Source organism: Delphinus delphis, chromosome 10 (genome assembly GCF_949987515.2).
Source record: "Delphinus delphis chromosome 10, mDelDel1.2, whole genome shotgun sequence".
In the NCBI taxonomy this organism is placed as follows: domain Eukaryota; kingdom Metazoa; phylum Chordata; class Mammalia; order Artiodactyla; family Delphinidae; genus Delphinus; species Delphinus delphis.
Genome location: NC_082692.2, coordinates 39,697,566 through 39,711,245, shown reverse-complemented (window position 1 = coordinate 39,711,245; position 13,680 = coordinate 39,697,566). Strand labels below are relative to the sequence as shown.

The window sequence follows — 13,680 nt, the reverse complement described above, 5'->3', positions numbered from 1 at the left end:
ATGAGACTAGATATCAATTACAGGAAAAGATCTGTAAAAAATACAAACACATGGAGGCTAAATGATACACTACTTAATAACGAAGTGATCACTAAAGAAATCAAAGAGGAGATCAAAAAATACCTAGAAACAAATGACAATGGAGACACGACGACCCAAAACCTATGGGATGCAGCAAAGGCAGTTCTAAGAGGGAAGTTTATAGCAATACAATCCTACATTAAGAAACAGGAAACATCTTGAATAAATAACCTAACCTTGCACCTAAAACAATTAGAGAAAGAACAAAAAACCCCCAAAGTTAGCAGAAGGAAAGAAATAATAAAGATCAGATCAGAAATAAATGAAAAAGAAATGAAGGAAATGATAGCAAAGATCAATAAAACTAAAAGCTGATTCTTTGAGAAGATAAACAAAATTGATAAACCATTAGCCAGATTCATCAAGAAAAAAAGGGAGAAGACTCAAATCAATACAATTAGAAATGAAAAAAGAGAAGTTACAACTGCCACTGCAGAAATACAAAAGATCATGAGAGATTACTACAAGCAACTCTAGGCCAATAAAATGGACAACTGGGAAGAAATGGACAAATTCTTAGAAATGCACAAATTGCCAAGACTAAATCAGGAAGAAATAGAAAATATGAACAGACCAATCACAAGCACTGAAATTGAAACTGTGATTAAAAATCTTCCAACAAACAAAAGTCCAGGACCAGATGGCTTCACAGGCGAATTCTATCAAACATTTAGAGAAGAGCTAACACCTATCTTTCTCAAACTCTTCCAAAATATAGCAGAGGGAGGAACACTCCCAAACTCATTCTACGAGGCCACCATCACCCTGATACCGAAACCAGACAAAGATGTCACAAAGAAAGAAAACTACAGGCTAATATCACTGATGAACACAGATGCAAAAATCCTCAACAAAATACTAGCAAACAGAATCCAACAGCACATTAAAAGGATCATACACCATGATCAAGTGGGGTTTATTCCAGGAATGCACGGATTCTTCAATATACGCAAATCAATCAACGTGATACACCGTATTAACAAACTGAAGGAGAAAAACCATATCATCATCTCAATAGATGCAGAGAAAGCTTTCAACAAAATTCAACAACCATTTATGATAAAAACTCTACAGACGGCTTCCCTGGTGGTGCAGTGGTTGAGAGTCCGCCTGCCAATGCAGGGGACACGGGTTCGTGCCCCGGTCCGGGAAGATCCCACATGCTGCGGAATGGCTGGGTCCGTGAGCCATGGCCGCTGAGCCTGTGCATCCAGAGCCTGTGCTCCGCAACGAGAGAGGCCACAACAGGGAGAGGCCCACGTACCGGGAAAAAAAAAAAAAAACCCTACAGAAAAGTAGGCATAGAGGGAACGTTCCTCAACATAATAAAGGCCATATATGACAAACCCACAGCCAATATCGTCCTCAATGGTGAAAAACTGAAAGCATTTCCACTAAGATCAGGAACAAGACAAGGTGGCTCACTCTCACCACTCTTATTCAACATAGTTTTGGAAGTTTTAGCCACAGCAATCAGAGAAGAAAAGGAAGTAAAAGGAATCCAAATTGGAAAAGAAGTTAAGCTGTCACTGTTTGCAGATGACATGATACTATACACAGAGAATCCTAAAGATGCTACCAGAAAACTACTAGAGCTAATCAATGAATTTGGTAAAGTAGCAGGATACAAAATTAATGCACAGAAATCTCTGGCATTCCTATACACTAATGATGAAAAATCTGAATGTGAAATTACGAAAACACTCCCATTTACCATTGCAACAAAAAGAATAAAATATCTAGGAATAAACCTACCTAAGGAGACAAAAAACGTGTATGCAGAAAATTATAAGACACTGATGAAAGAAATTAAAGATGATACAAATAAATGGAGAGATATACCATGTTCTTGGATTGGAAGAATCAACACTGTGAAAATGACTCTACTACCCAAAGCAATATACAGATTCAATGCAATCCCTACCACTGGCATTTTTCTCAGAAATAGAACAAAAAATTTCACAATTTGTATGGAAACACTAAAGACCCCAAACAGCCAAAGCAATCTTGAGAACGAAAAACGGATCTGGAGGAATCAGGCCTCCTGACTTCAGACTATACTACAAAGCTACAGTAATCAAGACAGTATGGTACTGGCACAAAACCAGAAAGATAGATCAATGGAACAGGATAGAAAGCCCAGAGATAAACCCACGCACATATGCTCACCTTATCTTTGATAAAGGAGGCAGAAATGTACAGTGGAGAAAGGACAGCCTCTTCAATAAGTGGTGCTGGGAAAACTGGACAGGTACATATAAAAGTATGAGATTAGAACACTCCCTAACACCATACACAAAAATAAGCTCAAAATGGATTAAAGACCTAAATGTAAGGCCAGAAACTATCAAACTCTTAGAGGAAAACATAGGCAGCACACTCTATGACATAAATCACAGCAAGATCCTTTTTGACCCACCTCCTAGAGAAATGGAAAATTAAAAAAAAATAAACAAATGGGACCTAATGAAACTTAAAAGCTTTTGCACCGCAAAGGAAACCATAAACAAGACAAAAAGACAACCCTCAGAATGGGAGAAAATATTTGGAAATGAAGCAACTGACAAAGGATTAATCTCCAAAATTTACAAGCAGCTCATGCAGCTCAATAACAAAAAAACAAACAACCCAATCCAAAAATGGGCAGAAGACCTAAATGGACATTTCTCCAAAGAAGATATACAGATTGCCAACAAACACATGAAAGAATGCTCAACATCATTAATCATTAGAGAAATGCAAATCAAAACTACAATGAGATATCATCTCACACCAGTCAGAATGGACATCAAAAAATCTAGAAATAAATGCTGGAGAGGGTGTGGAGAAAAGGGAACACTCTTGCACTGCTGGTGGGAATGTGAATTGGTACAGCCACTATGGAGATACAGTATGGAGTTTCCTTAAAAAACTACAAATAGAACTACCATATGACCCAGCAATCCCACTACTGGGCATATACCCTGAGAAAACCACAAATTCAGAGAGTCATGTACCAAAATATTCATTGCAGCTCTATTTACAATAGCCAGGAGATGGAAGCAACCTAAGTGTCCACCAACAGATGAATGGATAAAGAAGATGTGGCACATATATAAAATGGAATATTACTCAGCCATAAAAAGAAACGAAATTGAATTATTTGTAGTGAGGTGGATGGACCTAGAGTCTGTCATACAGAGTGAAGTAAGTCAGAAAGAAAGAGACAAATACCGTATGCTAACACATATATATGGAATGTAAGGAAAAAATGTCATGAAGAACGTAGGGGTAAGACAGGAATAAAGACACAGACCTACTAGAGAATGGACCTGAGGATATGGGGAGGGGGAAGTGTAAGCTGTGACAAAGTGAGAGAGTGGCATGGACATATATACACTACCAAACGTAAAATAGATAGCTAGTGGGAAGCAGCTGCATAGCACAGGGAGATCAGCTCAGTGCTTTGTGACCACCTAGAGGGGTGGGATAGGGAGTGTGGGAGGGAGAGAGACGCAAGAGGGAAGAGATATGGGAACATATGTATATGTATAACTGATTCACTTTGTTATAAAGCAAAAACTAACACACCACTGTAAAGCAATTATACTCCAATCAACATGTTAAAAAAAATCAAAGAAGCGCAGGAAGTTTTATGTGTTTATGTTTCACTATGATAGGGATATACTCTCTACGTAACGAAATATTTTTAACTAGATTCTACCTAAGCTATAGCCCTTACCAATGCATACACACACAAAAGTTAAGAATTATATATATATTTTTTTCTTGGATGTGGGCAAATCTCACTTTAATTCCAAATGGCTTCATTTACAGCACATTCAATAATGAACAAGCAGGAGAGGTGTGACTTTTGAACATATGAATATATAAAAGTCCCTTGAAATTCAGGTAGTCAAGATAAGGGCATTTCACAAGGAAAGCACCCCCGCCACCTCCCATTTTTCTGAAGACTGTTTTACACTCATTTTAAAAGATGATGAGATATACTCAGAAGTTCAAAGTAGTAGGATGTGCCTTGCAGGGAGAGAAGAAAACCTTTTTTCAGATTGTTGGGTAAATACATATCAGCAATTCCACTAGACAAAGGTTGATGGATGTCCTCCCTGAGTCAGGCTAGGGCAGAACACTTAGTGAAAGGGGGCTCTGAGTAGGGATGGGAAACTGGGAGAAAGGGAGAACCAGATACCACACAGTACCAACCAGTTCCCCTCTAACACGCCATGCCGTGACCCCAGACATGGGTGTACAAGAGCAGCCACCGGGGTGGCGACTGACTGTCCTCACTGCCAGGAATCGACAAAGGGCTTCAATTTGGCCCATGGACAAAATCCTTGACCAGCAAACTCAAATTGTCACTGAATTTAAATCATAAAGGATCTAAGGAAATACTTGTTTTATGTATATGTATATATGGACTACTTACACGATTAACATTCCTCTTCCCCTAAGGTTAGTTCTATAAACTGGAATGGCCTAAGCATCATATAATTTTGATTTTATTTTATGTGTTCAAAAGAGAAAGGAGGGAACGGAGAGAAAAGTGTCATAAATTCTTCAACTCTGGGGCTCAGCACGTACAACAGCCTCCTCAGACAAAAGGTTCATCCGGATTGTTGGGTAGTTTCAATGCTGAGCGAAGACTAGGGGAGCCCACCGCAACCCCCACAGAAAGAATTCTACAGTTACTCTACCACGGTGCTCTAGCTAAAGTATAGGTTTCAAACTACAGAGAGTTTCAACTTAACATCTAAAATTTTAAACTGTAGCATTTCAGCAACAAATAAGCTCAGAAGCTCATCTCAGAAGTAAAATTAAAGACCTATTGCCCTGATGTATGAAAGTCAAGCTGTCACTCTCAGCTACACCCTATTTCCAGGCTTAGGCATAAGCCTAAGGTGGTGGCGGCTCCTTGGCGGTGCCATTCACAGCGGCATCGTCGTACGGGGGTGCATAGCACCGTAGTGTCATTGCTGGTAACAGAGGCCAGGACATCGGAGGAGTTCCTGCCACTGATGAATCGGTAGCAGTTCCAAACACAGCTAATCAAGTACCCCTTAAAAGTAAAGATAATGCTGATAAACAGAATAATAATAAAGACCAAACAAGGTAGGAGTCACTGACATGCTATCACCTTCGTAAAGAAAATCAGGAGGCAGCTGTCGTATGTATTCCTGGATGGAGTCTGGATAAACAAGCACAATGACTGCAACCAAGGTGTTCAGGGAAAAATCAAAGACCTGGTAACAGGAGAATGGGATGATCCAGGCCACGTGTTGCCTGTATCCTCCATAAGTAGCCACTGCACAGATCAGGATCATGAGAAGAGAAATTGCAATAGCAGTGCACATGCTGGCAACATCCATGAACTCAAAGTCACCTCCGAGTTCAAAACTTGAAAAGTGATACTGATCTGGATCAGCCAGGGCGCTCAACAGAAGCAGCAGTACCACGGCATTGATGATCAGGTACCAGACGCCAAGCAGGATGGTGCCGGTGCAGACATGGCAGCACAGGCAGCAGCTGTTGGAGTAGAACTGCGTCCAGGGGGCCACCATCTTCATCACTCAGGCTGCTGGCACAGCAGTGCGAGCGCGCACCCAAGTTTGCGGGAGCTTCAGCCGCATTGGACCGAGCCCGCCGCGTGGCTGCTGCCGGCTCCTCAGCCACTCCTGCTTGCGCTCCCAGCCCCGCTCGCTGCCCGCCAGCCCTTGCTCCACGACTCCCCCGAGATATACGAGCAGTTGCCTCCAAGAATTATATTTTTTAAAAAAGCAATTATGCCTAAGTATTTATTTTTTAAATGCTCAGTGGTTTTACAACTATTTTCTGTTTAACAATAAGTACATGGATATTAATAAAGAATTAAATTTGGTTAAAAATTTTTAAGGAACTGTCGATCCTTAAATTCAGAATCCTTGGAACCTAACATTCCAGATCAAAGACATTTCCGTTATCAAAACGGCTCTGGCTACCATAAGAAAAAAGATGCTGCTTTGAAATTATATTTTTGCACTTCCACTAAACCCTTAGATATATATTTGGTCTACTGGGAAATAATACAATTAATTATAAAGGAAACAGTGTTAGCACAAACAGTTCACATTAAAACTACTCACATTACAATTTTCAAGTAGTTAAAATATTTGACGCTTCGTACCTAGACATGCAAATATTTTATTTACTACACTTTAAAGATCTATCACTGTTTCACCTGATCTCTTGATTTCGATGCTTCATAGAGGTTCAGGACCCACATGACTGCATTTTAGAGATTAATCTGAACAGTAGAGCCACTTCACACTGCCTGTGACTCCTGAGGAACTACCTGGACACGACCACCAAACAAATGACCACTTGGTGTCAGTACAACCAACTGGATTGTACAAACCTGCAGGCTTCCTTCTCTGAAGCCAAAATAGCCCATCGCCTTTTAAACTTAATGTAGACCTTATAAGGTAAAGATATTTAAGGATTTCGGATCTCATTTACATATTGAAATGTCCCTTCTAAAAACACTTCCCATACAAATCACAATCAGCTTAGGATAGCATTCTTTAAATCAAAAAAGAAATCTCTTATTTTCAAGGGGTACTCCTATTTCTGATACTGGAGGGAACTAGAGATCAAAACTGAAACAGAGAGTATCTTTTTTTCTTTAAAGAGATAAAGAATTTTTTTAAATTTTCTTTTTACACAGCAGGTTCTTATTAGTCATCCATTTTATACATATCTATGTATACATATCAATCCCAATCTCCAAATTCATCCCACCACTCCCCCACCACCACGTTTCCCCCTTGGTGTCCATATGTTTGTTCTCTACATCTGTGTCTCAATTTCTGCCCAGCAAACCAGTTCATCTGTACCATTTTTCTAGGTTCCACATAAATGCGTTAATATACGATATTGGTTTTCCTCTTCATTTCCTCTGTATGACAGTCTCTAGATTCATCCACATCTCTACAAATGACCCAAGTTCGTTCCCTTTTATGGCTAATACTCCATTGTATGTATGTACCATATCTTCTTTAACTATTTGTCTGTTGAGGGGCATTTAGGTTGCTTCCATGACCTGGCTATTGTAAACAGTGCTGCAATGAACACTAGGGTGTATGTGTCTTTTTGAATTATGGTTTTCTCTGGGTATATGCCCAGTAGTGGGATTGGTGAGTCATATGGTAATTCTATTTTTAGTTTCTTAAGGAACCTCCATACTGTTCTCCATAGTGGCTATATCAATTTACATTCCCACCAACAGTGCACGAGGGTTCCCTTTTCTCCATACCCTCTCCAACATTTGTTGTTTGTACATTTTTTGATGATGCCCATTCTAACTGCTGTGAGGTGATACTTCATTGTAGTTTTGATTTGCATTTCTCTAATAATTAGTGATGTTGAGCAGCTTTTCATGTGCTTCTTGGCCATCTCTATGTCTTCTTGGAGAAATGTCTATTTTGATCTTCTGCCCATTTTTGGATTAGCTGGTTTGTTTAATATTGAGCTGCACGAGCTGTTTATATATTTTGGAGATTAATCCTTTGTCCGTTGATTCGCTTGCAAATATTTTCTCCCATTCTCAGGGTTGTCTTTTCGTCTTGTTTGTAGCTTCTTTTGCTTTGCAAAAGCTTTTAAGTTTCATTAAGTCCCATTTGTTTTTTTTCCCATTAATCTAGGAGGTGGATCAAAAGAGATCTTGCTGTCATTTATGTCAGAGAGTGTTCTTCCTATGTTTTCCTCTAAGAGTTTTAAAGTGTCTGGTCTTACATTTAGGTCTCTAATCCATTTTGAGTTTACTTTTGTGTATGGTGTTAAGGAGTGTTCTAACTTCATTTTACATGTAGCTGTCCAGTTTCCCCAGCACCGCTTACTGAAGAGACTGTCTTTACTCCATTGTATATCTTTGCCTCCTTTGTCATAGTTGACCATAGGTGTGTGGGTTTATCTCTGGGCTTTCTATCCTGTTCCACTGATGTATTTTTCTGTGCCAATACCGTATTGTCTTGATTACTGTAGCTCTGTAGTATAGTCTGAAGTCAGGGAGTCTAATTCCTCCAGCTCCGTTTTTTTTCCCTCAAGACTGCTTTGGCTACTCTGGGTCTTTTGTGTCTCCATACAAATTTTAAGATTTTTTGTTCTAGTTCTGTAAAAGATACCATTGGTAATTTGACAGGGATTGCACTGAATCTGTAGACTGCTTTGGGTAGTAGAGTCATTTTCACAATATTGATCCTTCCAAACCAAGAACATGGTATATCTCTCCATCTGTTGGTATCATCTTTAATTTCTTTCATCAGGGTCTTATAGTTTTCTGCATACAGGTCTTTTGTCTCCTTAGGTAGGTTTATTCCTAGGTATTATATTCTTTTTGTTGCAATGGTAAATGGGAGTGTTTCCTTAACTTCTCTTTCAGATTTTTCATCATTAGCGTATAGGAATGCAAGAGATTTCTGTGAATTAATTTTGTATCCTGCAACTATACCAAATTCATTGATTAGCTCTGTTTTCTGGTGGCATCTTTAGGATTCTCTATGTATAGTATCATGTCATCTGCAAAGAGTGACAGTTTTACCTCTTCTTTTCCAATTTGTATTCCTTTTATTTCTTTTTCTTCTCTGATTGCCAAGGCTAGGACTTCCAAAAGTATGTTGAATAATAGTGGTAAGAGTGGACATCCTTGTCTTGTTCCTGATTGTAGAGGAAATACTTTCAGTTTTTCACCATTGAGAATGATGTTTGCTGTGGGTTTGTCATATATGGCCTTTATTATGTTGAGGTAGGTTCCCTCTATGCCCACTTTCTGGAGAGTTTTTATCATAAATGGGTGTTGAAGTTTGTCAAAAGTTTTTCTGCATCTACTGAGATTACCATATGTTTATTCTTCTTCAGTTTGTTAATATGATGTATCACATTGATTGATTTGCGTATACTGAAGAACGCTTGCATCCCTGGGATAAATCCCACTTGATCATGGTGTATGATCCTTTTAATGTGTTGCTGGATTCTATTTGCTAGTATTTTGTTGAGGATTTTTTTTTTTTTTTTTTTTTTGCAGTACGCGGGCCTCTCACTGTTGTGGCCTCTCCCTTTGCGAAGCACAGGCTCCGGATGTGCAGGCTGCGCGGCCATGGCTCACGGGCCCAGCCGCTCCGCGGCATGTGGGATCTTCCCGGACCAGGGCACAAACCCGTATCCCCTGCATCGGCAGGCGGACTCTCAACCACTGCGCCACCAGGGAAGCCCTTGTTGAGGACTTTTCCATCTATATTCATCAGTGATATTGGTCTGTAATTTTCCTTTTTTGTGGTATGTTTGTCTGGTTTTGGTATCAGGGTGATGGTGGCCTCATAGAATGAGTTTGGGAGTGTTCCTTCCTCTGCAATGCTTTGGAAGCGTTTGAGAAGGATGGGTGTTAGCTCTTCTCTAAATGTTTGATAGAATTCACCTCTGAAGCCATCTGGTCCTGGAGTTTTGTTTGTTGGAAGATTTTTTTTTTTTTTTTTTTTTTTTGGGCAGTACACGGGCCTCACTGCTGCGGTCTCTCCCGCTGCGGAGCACAGGCTCCGGTCGCACAGGCTCAGTGGCCATGGCTCATGGGCCCAGTCGCTCCACAGCATGTGGGATCTTCCTGGACCAGGGCATGAACCCATGTCCCCTGCATCAGCGGGCAGACTCTCAACCACTGCACCAACAGGAAAGCCCTGTTGGAAGATTTTTAATCACAGTTTCAATTTCATTACTTGTGACTGGTCTGTTCATATTTTCTATTTCTTCCTGGTTCAGTCTTGGAAGGTTATATCTTTCTAAGAATTTGTCCATTTCTTCCAGGTTGTCCATTTTATTGCCATAGAGTTGTTGTAGTTGTCTCTTAGGATGCTTTGTATTTCTGTGGTGTCTGTTGTAACTTCTCCTTTTTCATTTCTAATTTTATTGATTTGAGTCCTCTCCCTCTTTTCCTTGATGAGTCTGGCTAATGGTTTATCAATTTTGTTTATCTTCCCAAAGAACTAACTTTTATTGATCTTTGCTACTGTTTTCTTTGTTTCTATTTCAGTTATTTCTGCTCTGATCTTTATGATTTCTTTCCTTCTGCTGACTTTGTGCTTTGTTTGTTCTTCTTTCTCTAGTTCCTTTAGGTGTAAGGTTAGATTGTTTATTTGAGATTTTTCTTGTTTCTTGAGGTAGGCTTGTATTGCTATAAACTTCCCTCTTAGAACTGCTTTTGCTGCATCCCATAGGTTTTGGACTGTCGTGTTTTCATTGTCGTTTGTCTCTAGGTATTTTTTGATTTCCTATTTGATTTCTTCAGTGGTCTCTTGGTTATTTAGTAACATATTGTTTAGCCTCCATGTGTCTGTGTTTTTTAGGGGTTTTTTCCCTGTAATTGATTTGTAATCTCACAGCATTGTGGTCAGAAATTTTATACGATTTCAATTTTCTTAAATTTACTGAGGCTTGATTTGTGACCCAAGATGTGATCTATCCTGGAGAATGTTCTGTGCGCACTTCAGAAGAAAGTGTAATCTGCTGTTTTTGGATGGAATGTCCTAGAAATATCAATTAAATCTATCTGGTCTACTGGGTCATTTAAAGCTTGTGTTTCCATATTAATTTTCTGTTTGGATGATCTGTGCATTGGTGTAAGTGAGGTGTTAAAGTCTCCCATTATTATTATGTTACTGTCCATTTCTTCTTTTATAGCTGTTAGCAGTTGCCTTATGTATTGAGGTGCTCCTATGTTGGGTGCATATATATTTATAATTGTTTTGTCTTCTTCTTGGATTGATCCCTTGATCATTATGTAGTGTCCTTCCTTGTCTCTTGTAATATTCTTTACTTTAATGTCTATTTTATCAGATATGAGTATTGCTACTCCAGCTTTCTTTTGATTTCCATTTGCATGGAACATCTTTTTCCATCCCCTCACTTTCAGTCTGTATGTGTCCCTAGGTCTGAAGTGGGTCTCTTGTAGACAGCATATATATGCGTCCATTCAGCGAGCCTGTGTCTTTTAGTTGGAGCATTTAATCCATTCACGTTTAAGGTAATTATCGATACGTATGTTCCTATGATCATTTTCTTAATTGTTTTGGGTTTGTTTTTGTAGGTCCTTTTCTTCTCTTGTGTTTCCCACTTAGAGAAGTTCCTTTAGCATTTGCTGTAGAGCTGGTTTGGTGGTGGTGAATTCTCTTAGCTTTTGTTTGTCTGTAAAGCTTCTGACTTCTCATCAAATCTGAATGAGATCCTTGCTGGGAAGGGTAATCTTGGTTGTAGGTTCATCACTTTAAATATGTCATGCCACTCCCTTCTGGCTTGTAGAGTTTCTGCTGAGCAATCAGCTGTTTACCTCATGGGAGTTCTCTTGTATGTTATTTGTTGTTCTTCCCTTACTGCTTTCAATCATTTTTGTCTTTAATTTTTGCCAATTTGATTACTATGTGTCTCGGCGTGTGTCCCCTTGGGTTTATCCTGTATGGGACTTTCTGTGTTTCCTGGACTTGGGTGGCTAATTTCTTTCCCATGTTGGGGAAGTTTTTGACTATAATCTCTTCAAATACTTTCTCAGGTCTTTCTCTCTTCTCCTTCTGTGACCCCTATAATGCAAATGTTGTTGCGTTTAATGTTGTCCCAGAGGTCTCTTAGGCTGTCTTCATTTCTTTTCATTCTTTTTTCTTTATTCTGTTCTGCATCAGTGAATTCCACCATTCTGTCTTCCAGGTCATTTATCTGTTCTTCTGCCTCAGTTATTCTGCTATTGATTCCTTCTAGTGCACTTTTCATTTCAGTTATTGTATTGTTCATTTGTGTTTATTTGTTCTTTAATTCTTCTAAGTCTTTGCCAAACATTTCTTGCATCTTCTCAATCGCTGCCTCCATTCTTTTTCTGAGGTCCTGGATTATCTTCACTATCAGTATTCTGAATTCTTTTTTTGGAAGGTTGCCTATCTCTACTTCATTTAGTTGTTTTTCTGGGGTTTTATCTTGTTCCTTCATCTGGTACACAGCCCTGTGCCTTTTCATCTTGTCTATTTTTCTGTGAATGTGGTTTTTGTTCCACAGGCTGTTGCTAAATGATACACATGTCTAGGGGGCTAGAATGGCACCATGTTGGCTGACTGCTCCAGGAGCTCTAATCTGGCTTGTGGCTGCTGCTGCTGGTGGTTTTCCTTCCTTCCTTCCTCCCTCCCTTCCTTTTTCAGAGAGTATCTTATTGAGGATCTTCTAGAACCAAATGAAGCAGGGTTTTTGAGTGCAACATAAAAGAGAGACATTCTAAAGGTGGGGTCAGTAGGCAAAAGGGCAAGAGAGCTGGCAGAGATGCCAAGTAGAACAGCATCTAAACAGAAGACACCTGTGTAGAGTCTAGAGGACATCTATGAAACCAGAGCTTCTTTTACAACATCATCAGTTAAAACACTGGAGAAGAATGAGGAGGAGCAGTCCCACACTACCTGGTTAAGGTGGACATTCCATAAACTGGAGAAGCTGAAAGAGGAACTTACAAAGGTTTAAAGAAATAAACTGTGTGGTTTACATAGAGCAACCATTAAGTTTCCTAACCTGTGGGACTATATTATATAGTATGATTTGGGAGCTTAATAAGGGAAGTTCCATTTCTAACCTCTGAGAAAACTAAATGAATATAAGTATTTAATCTACATGTGAATTGTCCCTAAGGAACCACGTGAAGCCATTTAACAAGAAGAGCTATTTCAAGTGGAAGAAACCCTCATCAGCATGTGATAACCAGAGTATCACGTGACCTCAGTGCCTACTTCACAACTAGAACCCCTCTGCTTTAGAAGGAACCATCAAGTGCAGGGGTACAGCTCTCCTGTGGAACTTTGGGTTATTTTGGGTTTTTTCTTTTGGGTGGTTTTTTTTTTTTTGGCTGTATCGTGCAGCATGTGGGACCTTAGTTCCCCAACCAGGGACTGAACCAGCACCCCTTGCATTTGAGAGCATGGAGTCTTAACCACTGGACCGCTAGGGAAGTCCGTCTCCTGTGGAACTTTGAAAGACGGTACTCTACTAGGAAGAGGGGAGGCATGTTTGTACCAAGGCTAAAATGGTGACAAGCACCCATGCTGCTTACTCCTTTCCAAGAGTTAAGTGTCCTACAGGAACTGTATATCTCCTGGAAAGCAGGAACTCCTTGGGGAACACCGGTATTTACTCAACCACCTAAGAGTCACCTTGCCAATCTCAGCCTGACCCTCATTCCCACTCACTCCGGAAATGGAGAGGACTTGTGGACCATATACCCCAGTCTCCCTAAACTCTGCCAAGTACCAACAACCTGGAGCCAAAGTTTCCCCGTAAACCTAATATAGTAGTGTCCAATGGCAAAGATCATAAAACTACTTTTGTTCATTTATAACTATAATTTATAGCTAATTTATAATTTATAACTTTCACTGAAACTTAGACAAGTCATTAATTATCTCTGGTCTTCAGTTTCCCCACCCATAAAGTGCAGCTAATATTTCCCATATAATTTATATGAAAAAGCCCAGTACAATGCCTGACATAAAGTAGGCATTAGATAACAGGTTGTTTTTATCTAAGAAGCAAAAGTCTGTAGAAAGAAGATAAAAT

General features: G+C 39.6%; 1 protein-coding gene and 1 pseudogene across 3 annotated transcripts in view; both read right to left on the bottom strand.

Moving 5' to 3' along the window:
* The window catches only part of ILRUN (inflammation and lipid regulator with UBA-like and NBR1-like domains), a 119,510-nt gene that overhangs the window by 55,272 nt on the left and 50,558 nt on the right, over window positions 1-13,680 (bottom strand). The gene's annotated exons all lie outside the window — the stretch shown is intronic.
* LOC132432073 (lysosomal-associated transmembrane protein 4B-like) lies at window positions 3,752-6,786 on the bottom strand (annotated as a pseudogene).